Genomic DNA, 8,534 nt, shown 5'->3' on the forward strand with positions numbered 1-8,534 from the left:
ATGATGATGATGAAACATGAGTGTAAAAGGGGGACTGTCTGAGGGATCAGTGGGAGGGAGATGGAAAAGAAAGGGTACTAAGTGGGGAAGAAGATAGAAATATGACACACACACATGTGAGGACAGCAAAATCAAACCTATCACTGCTTGAAAAAGGGGGAGGGAGGGAGGAGAGTTACTGTTATCCGCTAAGTAGTCCAAAGAGACCCTGTCTGATCCCAGGTTCTTGTGTCTCCCGAAGAGAGAACTGGACAGAAACACAAACTGCAAAGCAGTAGCAAAGCTTTATTGAAAGACAAGGAAATAGTCATGGCAAAAGAAAAAGCGGTGGGCCCTGACCAGTTGGCACAGAAGCTCAGATCTTTGTTCAAAGGGCAATTTATAAGTTGTAAGAGCAAACAGCAGGAAAACTCTAGACAGTCTTTGCAGGAGTGGCTACAGTGATTGATAGACTTGATTGACAACGTCTTGTTGTTCTGCATATTTGATTATGCTGACTCCCAAGTCTTTAATTGTATGTATGAGAAGTGACCAATATTCACAAGGTTTTAAGTAGAGGGCTTTACCTGAGAGGTCAAATTGAGGACAGATACCCCTTTACTGAGCATGTACCATTTTCTGGGAAGAGACGCCCTTATATTTTGGGAAACTTATATCTGCAAAGTGATTTACAACTCAGATGTTGAAGAGTGATACTGGGTGGGGGGAGGAAATCAGCATGGGGTGATCATTTGCAAAATAGTTCAGGAGACCCTATCTTGAAAAACCCCATCACAAAAATAGGGCTGGTGGAGTGGCACAAGGTGTAGGCCCTGAGTTCAAACCCCAGTACCAGGGAAAAAAGGAAGGAAGGAAGGAAGGGAGGGAGGGAAGGAGGGAGGGAGGGAAGGAGGGAGGGAGGAAGGAAGGAAGGAAGGAAGGAAGGAAGGAAGGAAGGAAGGGAAGAAAGAAAGAAAGGAAAAAAATTGAAACTGTTGAAGTATAAACCTACCAAAAATAAACAAACAGGCATACAAAAACATTGAGACAAGGTTGAGCGAATTCAAGTAAATACAAATAAGTGCTGAGATAGTCCTTATTCAGGAGCAATGCTCTCATAATTGTTAAAATTACGGTTCTTTCTAACTGGATCTATAGATTCAGCAGAATTGCAATCAAACTCTCGTCAACAATATAAACTGTTTCTACACCCAGATTAGATGATGCAAAACTGAAAAAGGCTTCCTGGTGCTCATCACAGGCTGCATTCTGACACTTACTGTATAGAAAGAGAAGGAAAAGTAAACCTACCCCATATACACCTCAGCCCAGGCCCTGTGCCTGGTCTGTATTATGAATGGGAAGACATGGGGCAGGGAAAAAGATAAGTAAAAAATCTGGCCCCAGGTAAAAACTTAAGACCATATCTAAATAAATAAATAAATAAATAAAGCAAAAAAAAAAAAAAAAAAGCTGGAGGCATGGTTTAAATGGTAAAGTACCTGCCTGGAAGCCTCTTAAACTTGAGGCCCTGAGTTCAAAAGTCCAGTACAACCAAAAAAAAAAAAGCTACAGGCTGAGAGAAAATATTTAGAAAATGTGTAAAATAAATTTTTAAAAATTCAACAACCCAGCTGAGAATGGGTAAAGATATGAATAGACTCCTCAACAAAGAAGACACATAGATGGCAAAGCAGCATGGAAGTAATGCTGCACAACAGCTGTCATGAGGAAAACAGTGATAGTTGGCTGAGTGTGATGGTGCACACCTGTAATCCCAGCATTCAGGAGACCAAAGCAGGAGAGTCATGAGTTCAAAGCCAGTCTGGGTTGCATAGGGAGACCCTGTCTCAAAAAAAATTATAGCACTGCAATCTATTAAAATGCCTAAAATATAATAATAACAACAAAAAGAAAAACAGCAATTGCACCAGAAATTTTTATCCACCACGGGTGGAATACATACTGGTGGAATGCATACTAGTACAGGCAGTTCAGCAGTTTTTCCCAAAGATGGACATGATCTCAGCGTATGAGCCAATAATTGCACTCATGGGTATTTAGATAACTGTTTTAAGAACTTACATCCAAGCAAAAACCACCAATCAACTATATGCATAGCAGCTGTCTTCGAGGCAGCCACAGACTTAAAGGACTCAGCACGCCCTTCAGTGGGTGAGTGAGCAACCAAGCTGGATACCTCCATGCAGAGAACTAGCACTCAAAAAGGGATGAGTATAAAGCCAGACAAAGACATGACTGAATCTTATACATACAGCACCAAGTGAAGGAAGCAGTGTGCAGCAGGAGCAAGAACACTGCTTCTAGCAGAAAATGGTCTTTCATCACACATGGAACTGTGTCAGGACTGGTTGTGTATGCATATGTGCATGGTAAAATACAGATCACATAGTCACTTCAATGTGTAAAACACACACAAGATTTTCCTTTTTCATAATGATAATATAACATGACAGGAAGGGGAGGACTGTTTGGGGGAACCAGTAGGAGGGGGAAGGGAAAGTGATGGTGTGAACGTGATCAAAGTACATTTTATACATACATATATATGAAAATAGCAAAATTAAACCCACTAAACACTATTAAAAGGAGGAAGGAGAGAGGATTAGAAAAATTAATGTACATGAAGTGATTTTGGTCAAAGTCCATTAATTATATGCACGTGTGTATATATCACAATGAAACCCCTTTATACAATTAACTTACGCTAATAAAAAATTTTAAAGATCCAGCAATACCACTCTTGGGGATATACCCAAAAGACTGTTACTCCAGAGGCACCTGCACATCCATGTTTATTGCGGCACTATTCACAATAGCCAAGTTATGGAAACAGCCAAGATGCCCCAGCACTGACGAATGGATTAAGAAAATGTGGTATCTATACACAATGGAATTTTATGCAGCCATGAAGAAGAACGAAATGTTATCATTCGCTGGTAAATGGATGGAATTGGAGAACATCATTCTGAGTGAGGTTAGCCTGGCTCAAAAGACCAAAAATCGTATGTTCTCCCTCATATGTGGACATTAGATCGAGGGCGAACACAACAAGGGGATTGGACTATGAGCACATGATAAAAGCGAGAGCACACAAGGGAGGGGTGAGGATAGGTAAGACACCTAAAAAACTAGCTAGCATTTGTTGCCCTTAATGCAGAGAAACTAAAGCAGATACCTTAAGAGCAACTGAAGCCAATAGGAAAAGGGGACCAGGAACTAGAGAAAAGGTTAGATCAAAAAGAATTAACCTAGAAGGTAACACCCACGCACAGGAAATCAATGTGAGTCAATGCCCTGTATAACTATCCTTATCTCAACCAGCAAAAACCCTTGTTCCTTCCTATTATTGCTTATACTCTCTCTACAACAAAATTAGAGATAAGGGCAAAATAGTTTCTGCTGGGTATTGAGGGGGGGAGCGGGAGGGGGTGGAGTGGGTGGTAAGGGAGGGGGTGGGGGCAGGGGGGAGAAATGAACCAAGCCTTGTATGAATACAAGGCTTGGTTATGAATAATAAAAGAAAAATGGAAAAAAAAATTTTAAAAAGCAGGTACTAGAGAAAAGATTTTCCTTTTTAATTCTGTTGTTAAAAATTAAGGCCAACGGCACATGCAGTTTATCATTTTAAGCATACAGTTCAGTGGCATCAGCACATCCAACTACCACCGTCACGTCACACTCCCGCCAGCCATGCACAAGGATTCTAATCTCTCTACATGCTTGCCATGCACTAGCTTCCTCTTTTTTAATTTTTAGCTTTTACTTATTCCCATGTAACATGTGCTTCCATATGTGTTTCTAATCTATCTCAATTAAATTCACTCCCTCCATCTTCTCCCTCATCCCCTCTTCTTTCCTCCTCTTTTTTTAATAGCTATCCTGCTGTGTATAAAGCATAACGCCGCCTTTCTGTGCCACCCAGGGAGGGATCCACATTACATTCTTCTTGATTCCCATTGTAACTTAAAGGGAAATGTTCATACAATGTCCTACAAATAAAGGAGGAGGTCCTCAAATTCCTTGCAGCAGGATGCACTTAGGTGGCACCAACCTTGACTTCCAAATGGAACAGTACAGTACACCTTCAAAAGGTAAGGTGATAGTGTCCACATCATAAATCCTAAGAAGACCTGTCATGGAGTCCACATCATAAATCCTCAGAGGACCTGGTTGATACTCCTGCTGGTGGTTCTTGCCAGTGCTGCATTGAAACCCTGCTGAGGTCAGTGTCACACCTTCTGGGAGCCTGGCCAGTGGGCCGTGCTGACCACTGGAGCCACTCAATTGCTGACCATGTCCATCCTAGAGTTTTCACTAACCAGGTCCAGGCAGCCTTCTGGGAGTCAGGTCTTCTGGTGATGAATGTTCCCAGGGCTGAGCCTCTCACAGAGGCTCTTGATGGTGATCTGCCTGCCATGGCTCTACCACACAGACTTCCCTCTGCACTCCAGGGTGTCACCATACTGTGCAAAGACCAGTGGCTCATTCAGTGGGTCTGATTTGGTGGACGCTGGCCCGGGATATTCTGCAAGAGCACAGCACCAGCTCCAGTGAACATCATGGGAGGTCAGGTCCGATCTCCACTTCTGCAGAGATCCTGAGAAGATTGAGAAGGAAGAGCCAGCTACTGCTGAAAAGGCTGTGAAAAGGAGGAATTTCAGGGCGAATGCACTGTGCCAGCTCCTGGGTTCCCCACTACTCAGCCTGAGGTCACAGAGGTCTGCACCTGTCCAGCAGTCACTGTGGAGGGCTGGAGCATCCTCAAGACTCCTCTACAGCCCCCACTGCTCAGGCCACTCAATGGACAGGAAAAACACTGAGTGGTCTTGAGCCAATCTTCTGCAGACACTTGGCAAAATGGAAAGTAAACACCAGTTTCAGATAAATAAATAAGTACATGAAAGTGGTGTATCACTGTGGTTTTGATTTTAATCTACGTAACGGCTTAGTGATGTTCAGCATGTTTTTGTGTGCTTGTTGGGACTGGGTTGGCAAGGATATTTTGGGAATAGCATCAAAGTCAACAGAAACAAATTTTAAAAACTGATAAATCAGATATCATCAGAATGAAAAAAAGCCCCTCTATGCATTAAAGGACAAAAATTTAAAAATACATAAAATGGGAGAAAATACTTGTAAAAGACATATCCAGACACAGACATGGTGGCACATATCTTTAGTCCCAGCTACTGAGCACAGGAGTTCAAGGCCGACCTGAGCAACGTAGTAAGACCCTGTCTCCAAAACAAACAAGCCAAAAAAAAAAAAAAGAAAGAAAGAAAACAAGCCAGACATGGTGCCACACAGTTATAACACCAGCACTCAGAAGGCTGAGGTAGGAAGACCATGAATTTGAGGCACTCCCAGGGTACCTAGTGAGACTCTATCTCAAATAAATAACTGATAAGGACCTAAAATCTAGAGTATATAAATGAGTCTTACACCTCAACGGCAAAAACTCAAACACCCCAATTAAAAAATGGACGGAGGATTTGAAAAGGTCCTTCTTGGACTTTTCTCCAAAAGACATGCACAAATAGCATGTAAGAGATGTCACTAGCCGTTAAAGAAATGCAAATGAAACCACAATAAGACATCACTCCAAAAACAAAATGAAAAGCCACAAAAACTAACAAGTACGGGTGAGGAAGGGGAGAAATGTGAACATTGTCACAGGAGTGCAAAATGGCACAGCAGCTGTGCAAAACAGTTTGGCAAAAAGTTAAACATAGAATTGCTACAGGATTCAGCAATTGCAGTCCTAGATATTTACAAAAGAACTGAAAACAGGTGTATACAAATGTTTACCCACAGGGCTCACCATGGCAAATAGAGGGAAACAACCCATGTCACTAAAGTGCACACTTCAAGTCAGTTAATTGTGTATGTGAATTTTACGTCAATTTCCAAAAAGAAAACCCAGTCCTCAGCATACCCTCACAGGGGTGACTCCTCCTTCCATTGTTACCAATTTCTGACCCAAACTGGTTTCTTTCTCCCTCTCAGACTCCTGGACCCAATACCAAAACCATTCAGTAAAAGAAAGTTTATTCTTTGGCCAGAGAATAAGAAGACTCTGGGAAAATAGCTCCCAGGTCAGCTTCTCCTCTAAGGAATGCAAGTCCTTTAAGAGTAATGGGATCAAGACGAGGATTTGGGGTAATGAGGAGGAAGGAAGTGGTGAACAACAGACCCACAGGGCACCCTTCATGGCTGAATGCTGCCTCACAGCAGCATCTGAAGCCCCAGATGTCTGCATGGCTATTGGGTACCGAGTCTGAAACAGAACAATGGCTAGCACAAGGGATGGCTCTCGGGGTTTGAGAGGGTGTTGCTTGGTGACACAGCCCAGTGCTGCCAGGACCCTGCCAGCCATATTTGGGACACTTGTGCTGCAACCACATTGTCCACTCAGCATCTAAACTCAATGCCCACTTTGTCATACCAGGTCCAGATCTTCTCTCTGATGCCTCCTCAGATGACCAGCGACATGTCTTCAGGGCTCACAGGGTCTTTGAATCTTGCTATAGTGATATGGGCCTTAGCAATGGCTTCTGATGGTTGTCTCATCTCAGTAAAGGATGTCAGTGTTGTCTCAGCACCACCCTGGGCAAGTGTTCTGCTCAGGTGAACTCAGAACAACCTGCTTGGTCCCACATGTAGAGGGGAAGGTAAGGTCCAGTGGTTAAAAGACACCCCTGCAATCACACTCTGGTTCCAGCCCAGGACCAGGAAAGTCTGTCCATCAAATGAATGTGTCCAGGCCACACTAGAGAAGCAACCCAACTGTGGAGGTCACTTGTCTGATCATGAGGTGGCCCAGGTCCCACATAAAACTTCAGGAGCCTTGCAGACCCAGGGCTGCCCAGAGGCCAGCTCCAGGCTTTCATACTCACTTCTGTCCACAGCCCTCCCACCCTCTGGATGGGCCTGGGCCTGCTGACCAGAATCTGGCCCCTCTGAGGCTCACCCCAAAACTTTGGAGTCTCCATAGGTACACAGTGCTGAAGCAATGCCTACCTGAGATAGGAGGGGCTTTTGTCTTTGGGAGCCTGCAGGTATAGATTCTTCTTTTTTCATAGGACATAGGGAAACTGGGAGCCCCAGAGAAGTGCCCCATGGATCAGCACCCAGAGACCAACCGGCACCCATTTTATCCTGCTTCAAACTGCAGTACCCCAAAACCCAGAACAGTTTTGTCCCAGCCCTCACTGGGCAGATTGTCACAGAGCCAGCCCCAAGCCTAGTAGTCAAGCCCTAGTGTGATCTGCCTGGGCATCCAGAGAGAGGCCATAGGACCAAAAAGGAGTTGGGGATCATGGGTAGAGGAACACTGTAATGGGTTGAATGTGTCCCCAAAATTCATATGTTGAAGTTCTCACCCCCTGTATCTATAAGTGTGACCTTGTATGGATATAGGGTCTTGGAAGGTGATCGACTTAAGATGAGGTCATATTATTGTGCTCCTAAAAAGAAGAGGGATTCAGTCACAGAAACACACACACTGACATGTCCTCTGGAGATGGAGCTCTGCTGCTACAGCCAGGGAACTACAGAAGCTTCAGTGGAGCCAGAACAGACTCTTTCCTGACACCTCCAGAGGGAGCCCAGCCCCTGAACATCTCCATCCCATACCTCTGGACTTCAGAGCTGTGAGACAGCAAATCTCTGTGGCTCTAAGCCACCCAGTTTGTTGTGCATTGTCAGAACAGCCCTGGGAAAATAATACAGGCATCTTCTGTTCTGCTCTGCCCACCACTTTCTCCAGACCACAGGTGCCTCCCTAAAGCCATCGACAAGAAAGTATTTGGAAGCAGGACTCTAAACAGGCGATAGTCACTGCTGGGTGGTCACTTTCAGCTCTGACAGTCTGGCAGCTCTGTCCTCAGCTCTCATCCTCCCAGAGCCAGTGGGAAGATGAGCACATGGAGGGTCAAGTGGTAGGACTTCCTGGAGCAGGCCTATGAGCCTCCACACAGCTGATCCTGGAGCCAAGAAAGTTCAGAGCTATGCAAACCCCACCCCTCACATTTCCTACAGGCCCCTCTCCCATCCATCCACAGTGTGGAGCATCCAAATCTCAGTAGAGAAGATGCCTCAGGAAGGCACAGATAGAGGACACTCTACCTAATCCTGGTGTCTCACCTGTGTTCACTGGGCCCTGATGGCCATTTAAGGGGGCAAGGGTAGAACAGAGTGTAAAATCACACTCCTCTTGTCAGAGAGGCCTGGAACAAAACCAGAGAGGGCAGAAGGGATGGGAGGGGCTGGGTGTGAGGATGCTAACGGTGGAGGTCCCTCCCTAGAGGCGCTGAGCAGAGGGGTTAGGAGGGCCTCCTATCTCCATCCAGACAGAGCCTCTGAATACTCAGGTGCCCCCCCCCCCCCGCTCAGCCAGTCCATTGCCATCAAGGGTCTTCTCCAGGCATTTTGAGAAAAATGGATATGATGCACCTGGACAAGTCAAGGCTCAGGAACTTTCAGGACTGAGCCTGCAGCCTGTCTAGGATAGGAGGAAGCAAAATCCCCTG

The 8,534-nt window shown here is 45.0% G+C and overlaps 1 non-coding gene across 1 annotated transcript; it reads left to right on the plus strand.

Annotated features, from left to right (window-relative positions):
- Positions 1-1,218: 1,218 nt before the first annotated feature.
- LOC141418710 (small nucleolar RNA SNORA51) lies at positions 1,219-1,350 on the plus strand. Its single transcript, XR_012443364.1, has one exon. It is a non-coding gene; the product is annotated as a small nucleolar RNA SNORA51 (small nucleolar RNA).
- Positions 1,351-8,534: the final 7,184 nt, after the last annotated feature.

The sequence above is a fragment of the Castor canadensis genome, chromosome 17, assembly GCF_047511655.1.
Source record: "Castor canadensis chromosome 17, mCasCan1.hap1v2, whole genome shotgun sequence".
NCBI lineage: Eukaryota > Metazoa > Chordata > Mammalia > Rodentia > Castoridae > Castor > Castor canadensis.